Consider the following 14,323-nt stretch of genomic DNA (forward strand, 5'->3'; position numbering starts at 1 on the left):
CTGGCTTCTCTACAAGCAGGACTGCCAAGCTCTCAAGATGTCAAAGAAGGAAATACTGAACATGAGAGAGTTCCAGGCACAGCTAGCATCCTCTCTCATTCTGGTAAGAATCTATTTCTGCTATTTGCCATATTTGTGATATCTCTGACTTGTATCTTCATGCATTTTTGACATGTACATCAATTGATTATTTAGAGTAGGTCCATTGAATACTAGGAAGAGATGTTATACTGTTCTGGGACAAAAGCAAAACCCTGCAAATGAATCCTTAGTTCTGTATTGTTGTTCTGACAATATAGGAGAAATAAATACAGGAGATTCTGCTGGGGGTAGTGTTTGAACCGCAGGCATTTTGAATTGGAAGAGGAGGTTTTCAGGCCTGGTGCCAGGGGAATGCAGACAGGACTGACTTTTAATCACTGTCAAAAGCTGGTGGTAAGATACTGACTTAAGATAATAAAGACAATGATTCATGGGATATGACAAAAAGTCATCAAATTTCAATTACTCCTGTTGATATCAGACAGTATCCATTTGTTTATTCAGGGTTTTCGGACTTTCCTTCTGTGGAAATGTGTGTGTAGTGTGTGGTGAAAAACATATCCATTGCTGTTGGCCGCTAACTGTGTTGTGTTTTGTATTGTATTTTGATATTCTCTGTGTATTTTCCAGAGAGACAGTCTGACTACAGTTTGCAACGTACGTCTTATCTTGCACCTATGACTTGCTAAAAAAACTATGCATGCAGAGTTCTTGTTCAAAGCTAAGGATCAGATTCTATTACAGGAAGACTCACCTGTTAGGGTGACAAACAACTGAACTTTAGTTTCTTGTAATCAAGGTTTCCCATCATATTACGTACAGGGCAGGAACTGTATAAATCTACTTTACATTGTTTTACTCTTTTTAGACTCTGAACCACTTTGTGCGAGCAATGGCCTCTGACCTTTAAACTAAAAACAACTTTCTTCCATTAACATCCTCTATGGTCTTTTTGCTTCTGCGATTATATCCATAGAGGCTGCTGCAGACCCGGTTATATTGCCCGCTTGCCCAGCTCCAGTTTCGCTCCCCATCAGCATTCAACCTGAAAACTCTCCTCTTCTCGGTGGTCCAAAACACTAATGCTCTCCCGGTTCAGTCTGGGCAGCCCAGATTGTGAGCCAACAGACTGTGCTAACAAACTGAGCTAACATTAGCTAACAGCAGCTGTAGTTCGTAGCAGTCCATCTGACTGTCCATCAGGAAAGTCTGAACATCACTGTGAGCTGAGACAAACTGCTATTGGACAGGCGCATCAGCAATGTACCATCATTCCTGTTATGGAATTTTCTATCCTTGGGCTACACATGGTCACGTGTGGGCCTTGTGGTCCTCGGCAGTGTTAATTGTTTGTCTTTGACTAGGTGCCACCATATCTCAACACTGTGGTGGCCAGGGTCGAAGAGACCTGTTGCTGCATTCCTAGTCATAATAGATAGCTTTTTGTAGACGTTCCAATCTGCGTAAACAGACATCTGTGTCTCCATAATAACACCTCAAAGGGTAAAGACATTCTCTTTGACTAATTCTGGGGCGTGTAGTATTTGGGGTGTGATCTTTGGGTTTAAAGTTTATCGACCATCACAAGTTGGCCAGAATGCGAGACCGACTCAAGCACTTCAGATGAACTTTGAGAGTGTCTCTAATTCTCCTTGGCCAAGTGTCAATAAATAATACAGCATAAGACATCAGAGGCTCCTGAACACCTTCTTCCCTCGTGACCTCACCATTGACCTTTGACTTCAGCAATTTCTCCACAACAATTCCCAGAAACTCAAAGCTCTTGTTGATCCAGTTTCACTAAAAGCAGTGAATAAAGATACAAAGTTTAATCACTAATCAACAGCATCAAATTCAGTGCCCCATATTGCTGTTGTCCAAACTGAAGCTTGCATTGTTACTGTTGCATAAATAAGGATGTTTTTGAGCTACTCTAGTGGAGTATCTTGAGCTGAAAATGTGCATAATAAGGCCCCTTTAAGCAATAAATAAAGGCATTGATAAACCAGCTATGTGTCTCTCTCCAGCAATTCATTCTGGAGAGTTGTTTTTTATTGGGACGACTTCCTTCTGCAGACACACTTCCTGTGAAACCTCTTAGATAAAATATTTATTTTTCCTGGAAAAAAAATGACCTTCTTTCTTTTCACATATCTCGAAGAAACAAATTCAAGATAGAATGAAGACAGACATTATTTTCAGTGTAGGGAACTAGAATTATTAAACGTCTCCTCATGTTTTAAGTTTTTTAGAGTTTGATATTGTTTTAGCTGATTTCCAACTGAGTGGCATTGAGTGTATTTTTGTTGGTCTGGCGCAGTATCAAATTATCAAACACAGGATTTAACTATTTATTTTTTAAAGGTAACATGAACTGCTCTCCGCCCTTTCACTCCCCATGGGCTTGTTTAACTCTTAGGGTGGAAGTGAGCCCCATCCTCCTTTTGGATCTACTATAAAAACTATTATAACAATTTATGAAAAGTAAACCTGGACTTTTATTTCACTTTACCCAGTCTTTATTTGTTTTGCTTAACATCATGATATCTGACATGTGCTGTCTGTATTTTTCTCTGTTATCCCTATGAAAGTAATGTAAAAGAGACATAAGTCTGAACCTCTTTTCCTCATTCAAGTGGTTAAATTAACTAGAACATTTCAATAACCTATATACTATAGAACCGGTGCTGTGCAGGCTTTGATTATCCTGAGGGGTTTGATGTAGGAACCACTCCTTGAATCAGTTGTATACTGTTGAAATTCTCTGACAGCACCCTTAATAAAGTTGACATGTTGGAGAGGCAAAGCTATTGCCCTTGAGTAAAATTATTAAGGTAATTTTCTTAAACCAAGCCACACATGTACCTTCACATGGCACTGATGGGAAAACCTTGATCACAAACAAGTTTCCACATGCACAACAGTTTATGATTAAGTTGTTTTTGTATGTGCACCTTGTTGTTTTTCTTTTCTATCTTATATAAAAAGAAATTCTATATCCTTTATTTATGTGAGTTTGTTTGTGATTTTTTTTTGGCTTATTTTTATCTTCTGTGTCTAGTGCTGTTACTGCAACAAGCACTCTTAATGCAGAGTTGTTTTATTCAGGACAAATAAAACTTAAAACTTGAAACTTTGGTCCAGTTTGTAGAACTGGTGATTGCAACCACCTTACCTCAACCTCTCTTTCATAGCCAGAAGGAGAAACTAATGCAGGAAAGGATGCACTGAAAGGCCTAAAATTCTCGGTCTAAGGCAGGGGTCGGGAACCTTTTTGGCTGAGAGAGCCATGAAAGCCACATATTTTAAAATGTATTCCCGTGAGAGCTATATAATATTTTTTAACACTAAATACAAAATAAATGCGTGCATTTTTAAGTAAGACCAGCATTTTTAGAGTATAATAAGTCTCTGAATGAATTCTTTTTAATAACGTTAGCTAACCAATAGTAAATAAAATACTTCTTAACATTAATGCGACTTCTGGTGCTGCATGGTCCTGATCGTGCACCAATACCCATAGCAACCGCTGTGTTTCTGATGTGGACGCACATGCGCACTCACATACTTCTGAGTGAAATCTCCGGTCGTTAGCAATAAGCAGTTTCTTTTCCTAAAACACAGCAAAGACAGTTCAGAAACTATTCGTAATGAGTTAAAAATATTTTTTAAACAGACAAAGTAGTTTTCAAGACTACATATTGCTAGCGGATCTATTTTCTGACCCAGAGTGCAGCCGCACACTGCACACCGCCACTGAATCTTTTAGTGGTACGCAGTACCGGCTTACTTTCACCCCTGTCTGCAAGCCAGATGCAGTCATCAAAAGAGCCACATCTGGCTCCTGAGCCATAGGTTCCCGACCCCTGGTCTAAGGTAACAAAAACATAATGCTGTGTTTTTTCAGGTAATTATACACTAATGAAAACATATAGATGGATATTATATTCAATTTCTGCCATATTTTGTAAATAGAGCCCCTTAAATCTGACACAGTGGATCTTTAATTAAATAAATGATGACGAGGGATGTAACAATGCATCGTGACACGATTAAGAATCGGTACAAATGCGTGACGATTCGCACCGGTTGACAGAAAAAATGAGTCGCGATTCTTCACGAATGTGAGAGAAGTAGGATATGTTCTTTCTCTTCTTTTTTAAATTAGAAAAAGGTTACGTTATCTTAAAAAAAGTCACTGGTTGGTGATTCATTTGTTCAACATCAGGCATCAAGTCACGTGACTTACGTCACTACGAAGGTACGGAGCACAGAACGGGGGAAGACATGGCGACGGTAGAAAATAGCTTTAAAATAGAGGATGCACCGAGCAGTTTGAAATCACCTGTGTGGAGCATTTTGGATTCTCTATATACACAAATACAACCGTGAGAAATGGACAGAGCGGCAACATGAGCAACATACAGCAGCATATCAGCCGCCACCACAGTGAGAAGCAAAGTCACGTTACACCACCTCGAGAGCGAACAACTGCACATCACACCAGTTTACTGTGAGATTGTTTCTAAAGAAAGGAGATATTTTTTATGTATTTTGTTGTTTAAGATGACCATGTAAGTTGCACTTTTTATAAGAACACAAACTGTTTGAGAGTTTCTGTAAAGAAAGCACCTAAGATTTTTTTCCTACAAATAAAAAGATTTGGTCATAATTTGTCTTTAATTTTAATTTGTGCTCATTTTGATAAAAAAAAAAAAAAAAGTGAGAAAATCGTATCGTGAACAAAAATTTGTGAACCGTATCGAGTTATGAGTTGAGTGTATCGTTACATCCCTAATAATGACTAATGCTACCTAAAGACTGTGACTGTTCTAAGGTTAAGCCAGAGTAAAACCTTGAGAAACAATAATTAAAATAGTTAGTTAGCCTTTCAGTGTCAGTAATGATATTAGTTATGGTGCTTTTGTGAAACTAGTTAGCACTCAGGGATGGTGGAGATAACAAGTGGCCTGCTTGGGAGATTGTTACTTGGATATAAACCACTTCACAATGGGTCTTTCAAGTAGTGTCTGTTTGCGTGGCTCCTGAGGCTTACTCATTACTAAAAGCCTGCTGTGACTTTGTCTAGCTGCTTACTGGCTGTGCAGTCGCTGCCGTTATATATGTTAAAGTGTGCATGGCTTGTATACACAGAAGCTGCTGTTTTATTGCCTGCTGTATTCACACATAAGCAGCAGGGGCAGTGCCTGCTGGGGCTGTGAATAAATGTGGAATTTTTGAAATTTATTTTGCTTTTAGTCAAGGTGTCTATTCTTATGTGTGATTTGTGGTTATGCTGTGCATTTAGCCTGTGCTAGGCCTGGCTGCTTTTGTCTCTAAGCTGGACTGTTTACTGAGTAATTCTAATAAGTAACTAAATAATGTTGGCCTTTTTTAATGACAAGGATAAATGGGAGATGTGTGTTTTGTAGTACTTTATATAATCTCTTTTCGTTATTTAGGAGTGTCTATGACTGTGTTACTACAAAGTCTGAATGTTACAAGTTCATTTAGTTGGAAACATGACACAAGCTGTGTCCTGCTTTGTACATGTTTTTGTTAGATAACCTGTCTCCTCGCACATTTTCTCCTGAGACTCAGCACTTTTAAAAGCATTGCTAACTTTTAAGGGTTTAGCTGGACCCTCTTAAAGGATAGTTCTGCCCCCGGTGGCTTAAATGAGCCAGACAAGCTTCCGTGTTGATGTTAAGACACTTTCCAACTGAAGACCTACCCAAACAAGCAAGCAAGTACATTGCAAAGTAATGTTTCAAAAAAGTGACTTTCTTTTCTGAGTTGTCACTGCTTGTCACTTGACCTGAATTTAATGAGTAACTGAGATGATGAAAACGGTTCTCTCTGTAGTGGAAGACTTATCTGTTATTGTCGTATTCATTGTAAATCCATCTCTGTCCAGACAAACAGACAGGGAAGCCTGTGCCTTGTTGGCGCTCTGGCTGAAGTTGTGGCGTCTTTCAGTTACGTTCCTGATAGTTTCATGTGACTCAGTGAGACAGACTGTTGGGCACCATGTGTAATCACTGACATTCCACTGTGTGACATTTTTCAGTTAAAAGGCTTGAGGCAGAAGACAAAATGACAGTCAGGAAAAGTTGCTCCGCAGCATAAGTGCTGACACCCCATAATGTGATTGAGGAGGCAATCTTTGCATAAAAGTCATCAAATAGCAGTGATGAAGTAGTTGAGTTTCACTCCTGCATGTTTTGTTAAAATAGATTAGCAGTGCAGCATTGTGCATAGTAGAAATGATATGGCACTGTGTTATCTGTACCCATGATGATCAGTATATTGATATTTAGTTGTGTTACATGTTTTTGCAGGAGCAACATACAGGTATGATTCACATCTACTCACTTTCTGTTTATTTCACCTACTGTTATCTCATCTGAAGCTCATATTTCAGATTTGTGGCCTATCTGTCTATCTGTGATGTCGTCAGATCTTGGTTAGTAGTCTAGTTTGGTCTTGTTATGCAATTTTCTATCCTTTACACAAGATCACATGTGGGCCTTGAGGTCCTCAGTATTAGTTGTTTGGCTTTGATTGAGAACAGTAGGTGCCAGTCTATCTCAACACTGTGGTAGACATGGTCAAAGAGACCTATTGCTGCCTTCCCAGACATAATAGATAGCTTGCCGTTGACATTCCTACAGCATCCGTGTCTTCAGACTAGATTATGCTGATAATAACACGAACATGAGTAAAGACATTCTCTTTGACTAATTCTGGGTGTATAGTATTTGAGGTGTTATCTTGGGGTTTGAAGTCCATCCACCAGGATGAGTTGGGCAGAATGTGAGACCGATTCAGGCACTTCAGATGAACTTTGAGAGTGTCTCTAATTCTCCTTGGCCAAGTGTCAATAAATAATACAGCATAAGACATCAGAGGCTCCTGAAAACTTTCTTCCTTCCACAACATCCATCCGAGTGACATCCACTAATCAGATGATCAGCGGTTTCGATCCTCCTGTCTGCATGTCAAAGTGTCCTTAAGCTGAACTGAACCCCAAATTGCTCCTGAAGGCTGTGCCATTAGTGTGTGAATGTGTATGAATGGTTAGCTGAGATATGTAGTGTAAAAGCACTTTGAGTGGTCGGAAGACTAGAAAGGTGTTACATAAGTACATACCATTTTACCATGTTTTTGGGTCTTGTGAAGTTGAAGAAAAGCACAAAATTGTCACATTTAAGAAGGAGAAACCAAGGAAAATAATCGTAGCCATTGATGTTAATTTTATTATTATTATTTTCAGACATACTTTCAAAAACACAAAACAAAACAAAAAAAAGGAAACAAAAAAAAAAAAACCCACTTACTATAACAATAATTTGGTTTCCTACTCCACTATCCCGGGGGACCCCCTGTTAAATATCTGGGTTTTAAAGTGATATTAAAGGAATGAGAAAATGTTTTCAGGTCACTTTACCCTTCATATTGGATTTGCAAACTAGATTCCTGTTGTTGGTGTGCAGTCTCACAGCATGTATAGAAGTCTTTGTCTTTGCATTGCAGTGTGAAGTTTACCACCTAGGGTCAGACGGAGCACAGCACCCGGGTGGCGAACTCGGCTTTAAAGGGGACGAGGTGAGGAGTCACGTTAGCTCAAAGACTTTAAGGTCCTCCTGGTTAGCAGGTTTCACTGACAACTGAATGATGTATTGTCTGCTGTCACTAAATAAGCTTACCTACCTTGTTTGCATGTGTCTCATCAATGGGCTACAAATGTACCAGGGTCAAAGGTACCAAGCCGAGTAAATAAACTCAAGTAATAGTGGCCTTTCACCATACAAGCAAACTACTGTTTGATGGTTGCTGGGAAACCAGACCTCCAGCAGACACACTTAGTTTGGTCCTCTAACCTACAATAACCTAAACAGGAACATCCATGTCAGTTTTGGCGAAGCGACTGCGTACTTTTTTTAATCTGAAATAATATTTGTCCCTCTAGACTTCACAGCTCTCATACTTTACTTTGGCGCTCTGGAGCACTAAATCTGTATCTCTGCCAGCAAAGAGTCCCTGGGTTTACAGTCTTATGAAAGCCCTAAGATTGTGATATGAGGGAGATCCTGACCCACTGTGCATCGTGGACAGAGACAAAGACATTGTGATTTCAAGTGTTTTGCTCACATCACATAATCACCATCAGTACGCAGCAGGACTTACCAGCTCTCGCTGAAGAATTGGCAGGGAGGCCTGACTTTTCCACATAAATATGTTTTCTCAAATAAGTTCCCAAAGACACTATTTTGTTATTTGTTATAACGATGTGGGTTGCTCAAAATTTCATCACATAATCATCGTACATAAACAGCAGGACTTACCCAGCTCTCACTGCCCAAACTGAGGCTGTTTTATGGGGGGCAGTTTGCCGAAGAGTCAGTAGGGAAGATTTTTTTTCTTATGTGTCTCATAAAAGAAATAGCTGTTTTTGAGAGGGGGCTATTTGTTGATTGAGTAGAAAAAATGCTGATCTGAATAAAATTCTACTGAGGTTTAAATAAACTGAGAAAACTACATATGAGTTTTGGTAATTCCACACATTTAAACATAGTCTTGATGAAAGGCAGAGAGATGAAAATGATGTGAAATAATATTTCTATGAACTCAGAAAGCTGCAGAAAATAAGGGAAACCCACATCCACAACAAAACATCTGTGTTGACTAGGCTTACATACTATAACAGCTATTTATGTAGGCTGAAAATAATGTACAGAACAGCTGTAAAACAAAACAAAACAACAATGTTTCTAGCAGTAAAGTTAAATGATCATGCAAGTTTTTACAAATGTTTGGGCCTCGACGCCTCTGAGACTTTGCAGGTGGCTTTTCCAGAGTTACGAGCAATGACAAATGAGAGTGACCATCAGCTCAACAGCCCCGTAGAAGCTGCTGGTGGTTAAAAAGGGTGCAGGAAAATGGAGATGCTCCTGTGTTTATAGGCTGGTTGTGAATTGTTCTTGTGTGTAATATTGCTGTGTAGTTATTCTTGCATGTCACCGATCTGACATAGTATAGTGATATACTGCGTGACTGATGTCTCCTACAAGGTCATCCTTGAATCATTATGTTTTATCTTATGTCTCCAGAGCTGGCCCGTGGCATAGGCAGTATAGGCAAATGCTAAGGGCGCCGTCCATCCAGGGGGCGCCACAAGTGGGGGAAGAAAAAAAACTAAGTAACTTTAACTTTTCTTATAATAAAACTAGTTGGTACTATTATTTGTTAATATGAAAAATTAAGCCCACATTAATTTAACTGAATAGCTGAATAGCAAAGCCTATTAAATAATAATAATAACAATAACAATTTCCTAAGCCCCACTCCTCTCTGACTGATTAGACTATAGCTGCTCTCAGTTTTCTGACGTCACCTCTTATTGACAATAATAATGTGAAAACGACCAAATCTCTCTGGTGGAAGAAGAAAAGAAAAGAAGAGGAGGAAAAACGCGACAAAGACAGGGGTACAGTAAAGAGGATGTCATGTATTTATTTGTCTGTTGCAGAATGATAGTAACTTTCAGCCTAACACGGTTTGATAATCAATAAATAACGTTAGATCGTTTTAACGTCAGTTAATGTGATGGAGCGGCCTAACAGCTGTTATGGAAAATAATAATGTAGGTAACTGCTCATACCTCAGGCTCATTTGTAAAGATTAGATCTGTTCAGCAGGTGTCTACATCTGTCTACATGACATGTGGTTATCTAACGTTTGTTATGCTTGTAATAGTCAGTCAAATGTTTTTCATTTTCCGCCCCTTCATATATCAGAGCTGTAAGGCTGGTTGTTCGTTGTGTTACAGTTCATATTGTGTGTTTATAGTGTTAAACTTTACATCAGTGTTAAAGTGCCCATCATTAATGTTAATACTTAGCATTCCCATATGTTATACTACAGTTTACTACTTATTTGCATTCTGCTAATCAGCAGTTCAAAATAATGATAATAAGATTGAACCTAATTTGCATTTCAGAAATAATTGCTTGTATATGATACATGTACAGAATAGGGGAGATCATGCCTCTCTTAGGTTTTTAATTTTTAGTATTTCGTTTCATTTTATTCTATATCATATTTTTTTATGACAGCCAGTGGTTTCACACACTCTGTGCTATGCTGTTGAGATATCTGAATCCCACCACTGCCAATCTTGGACCATCACCAGTTATCTCCACTTCAGCAACATCAAGTGATCCTCCTGTGTAAATTTCATACTCTGTGTAGGCTATGGAGAGAGAGATATATTAAGCTATGATGAAGAGATATATATTATATATATATAATATAATATATATATATATATATATATATATATATATATATATCTATATATATATATATATATATATATAATATATATATATTAATTATTATTATATATATATATTATTATTCTTATTATTATATATATTTAAATTATTATATATATATTTGTTACATACCATGTTTGGTTGTTATTTATTTATTTATTTATTTATTTGTATTTTTATTTCATTATCTTTGTGTTTACTGTTTTGATTGGGCAACTTGTGTTGTAAAAATGAAATAAAATGTCAAAGACAAAGCTATTCAGTTTCTTGTGTGTTTGTATATAAATTGACAGTGCTGCGATGCAAGGGGGGCACCACCTTAAATCTTGCCTAGGGCGTCAAATTGGTTAGGGATGTCTCCCTTGATTTATGGATCTGAGTAGGATAGGATAGGATAGTACTTTATTGATCCCTAAAAGGGAAATTCGGTTACGGCTGCCAGCCATTTGCTCGCACCAACCATGTTTTAAGAAAAGAGTGCAGTTACAGGCAAAGACAATCACAAACACATACGACATTATACAGTGGATTGGTTTACATGAGGTGTCTTTTTTGTTGGATCACATTTCAAGAGAGAGGTGGGGGGTGGGGTGCAGATAGGGAAAGAAGAAAAACATGACAACTCAGGCAGTATGACTAGAAGGCAGAGAGATTACAATACATGGAGTCAGCCTTGCCAAATTGATATGATGTTCTTTTTGTTCATGGTGAGCTGTTGTTTACACAGTTGGTGTCCTTATAGTGTCCAGTGGATCCAGTTTTAGGGATTCAGGAAATCAGACAATTTAGTCTAGAACCTAATCCTGCCTGCCCCCCAACTCGAAATTCCGTAATCACCATCACATCACTAAATTCTTAATTAGGATGAATATGTTTTAGGCCTTTAGGCCTTTTCTACAGCACTCCCAGCAGACCAAACTCTCAATCTCATTGCCGCAGTGCCATCAAATTTGCATAGCACATTCATGCTCTTCCTTCCAATTTGATTGCATTACATGTGTTTTTTCTCTGAGATTATTTGTGTGTGTCACATTTTGATTCCCTTTATCGCATGCTATATGTTCAGCCAGAATTGTAAAATCATTAGGAGTGGGAGGATAAGCTATATGTCATCTTGAGAGGGCTGTTATTTCAACAACCCCATAACTTGTTGTCACATCATCCTCATCACATACTGTGTCATTTCATTAGCGCTAATATCTGTGACATTTCTGCTGAGCTTTCCTCGGCTTTCCCTGTCAATCATAATCACTGTGGGCTCTACTGTGATGTTTCCTTCATCTGTTCTTTTCTTGTAAACGGTTTTGTATTTAAAGTTTTAAATACTTAACAACAGTACCGCAACTAATAATTGTAAGATTTAAGGTTCACACTTGTAAGGATTATTTGTATCATGCTTACTCATTCAAAACTAAGTTACAGCTGCTTCACAGTCAGAAAGGAAGACTGAATTCATGCCAGTGCAATAAGGGTAATAATTTAGACAGCACTCACACAAACATGTAGTTTGATCTGTAAAATCTGAACTGAATTAAAAACAAAGACAAGTGCATTTCTTGTTTGGGGCTGCTGGATCTCTTAAGTTCCAAGTAAAGCAAGTCTTAATCCTGCAGCGTAGGATATGCTATCCCATATGTTAATTCAGTTTAGTGTAAAAGAGCCCTGACCTTAACCCTATTCAACACCTCGAACCAGATGAACTGAAACACCTACTGTGAGCCAAACCTCATGAACAACATCAGTGGTGAACCTTATTAATGCTCTTGTGGCTAAATGGGAGCAAATCCCTGCATGCAGGTTCAACATCTGGTGAAGAAGCCTGAAACCAGAAAAGTGGATGATGTTATAACAGCGGATGTTTTTTTATTAATCACATATGTTCTGGTGTTTACGTACTGTGCTTTTGGCCATGTTGTGTTAATATAAGTAGCTAGGAGAGTTTTGTTAAAGGATGTCTGGTTGAGTGTGTTTCTGTTTGGACACGTGCAGTATGTGGAAGCCAGAGCAGAGAGTAGAAATTGAACCCACACAGATGTCACACGCCCTTTAAATGTTCTGGAAACTTCTATTTTCAACACTGTCCTTGACTTTAACTCATGACACATACTAAACATCCTGGTGGGTCATGTGTCAGGTCATGTGATTTTGTGTTGCCATGACACCATTTCCAAGATGTCTGTGTGCCAGGTCAGAAAATGTGACGGAACAGGCTAAACTTAAAAAGCTTGTTTTTGTTGCAAAATGTAAGATTCAACCATTTCAGGATTCTAATGCTTACATAACATGTCCTTTATTACATTTGACCTGTTGTGAACATATTTCTTGAACAAATTGATATAAAACAAATCAGATAAATATCGTTGACTAAAAATATAAGAACTTAAAAGTATTAAGAACTGCTCAGTTAATTTAGCCGATTCAATGATATTCAGTAAATATATTTTATTCATGTTCAATTCAAAGAAGATTAAAACAAAAGTGAACAAAAATGATGTTATATTAATTATATTTATTAAGAAAATGCATCGCAAATGCAAATGCAAATGCAAATAAACCAGCGGTCTTCAACCTTTTTCAGCCCAAGGACCCCATAAACGAGAGACAAACAGAACAGAGACCCCCATGTGTCACATTTTAAGCCTGGCTTATAATAACTTTTATATTTACCTAATTGATAAAACATTCAGGCATAATGGAATAATTTATAAATAATATATAAAAAGTAACAGTTTTTGTCAAAAGTAACTTTTTATTGCATATTAATGTTTGCAGTTTACTCATTATCATTTTTGTCAGTTATTATGACAACAATTGGCGGACCCCCTGCAGAAACTCTACGGACCTCATGGTTGAAGACGCCTGAACTAAACCATTTTTGCTTGTCAGTAAATAAAATAAACAGACAAACAAGATTATTTTACCCCATATCAGTAATATTTAAATGTAATTTTATATTTTTCTCTAGTATGGATAACAAGGTATGGTGCTCAGGATGCACAGGCAATCATCCAAGGGGATGACAGTGAGTTTGAGGGTTGTGCAGGTAGCTCAGATCAGGTCAACAAAGTTCTGAAACAAAACAGCAAGTCAACAGGCCACACATTGTGAAGGAGTACAACACATTCATGGAAGGGTTAGACCTCCAAGATGCACCATGCTTCACTGAGGAAAGAAATTGTTTCAAATGTTTCCATTTGGCCTAGACTAAACCTTCACGCATGCTGAGACCACTGGTTTAAATACAGTGCTGAAGTTTATTTTCTCAACTTTTGTTGAAAGGTGTTCTATCAAGTTTTCTACTTTAGTCTGTTGCTCAGTTTTCTACAGTTACAGTAACTAGTTCAGAGGACCTCCAATATGAGGTAATCTTATTTATTTTTATTCACTTTTCAAACTGAATAAAAAACAAATCTGTAAAACATATTTTGTTGTTAAACCAAAGAAGTGAAGTTATAATTTTATTTAAAGTTACAGTTAATGCCCGATGTGACACATATGTAACTTTTCAGATATTTGACAGTGGGGGGCGCTATTTTGAAAAAAACCCAAAACGGTCAGAAATGTGTTCTGTGTGGTCTATTTAGTCTGTGTTGTAGCCACCATAATTTTCCTTAAAGAAGAAATGGGTCCGGGTTCTTCTAGTCTATCCTAGAATCAGCTGGAAGCTTTTTCAAAAGGGCTAAAGTGTAATTTGTCAAAATATGATTAAATTTCATATAAATGTACCTGTTTCCTACTCAAACACGGTGTGAGGTTCCTTTCCCATACTTTAAATTTTCTATATTGAGGCAAGGCAGAGAGAGTGACTTTAGAAAGACGGCGGCAGTTGTTAGTGTGTAGACGATAGGTGGAGGCGTATCATTACAGGGGCGTGTACTCTAAAGCCCTACAACCACATGCATACTGTAGATAACATCTAAATAAATATTTGCCCCCAAGTT

This window comes from Larimichthys crocea, chromosome X (assembly GCF_000972845.2).
Source record: "Larimichthys crocea isolate SSNF chromosome X, L_crocea_2.0, whole genome shotgun sequence".
Taxonomy (NCBI): Eukaryota; Metazoa; Chordata; class Actinopteri; family Sciaenidae; genus Larimichthys; species Larimichthys crocea.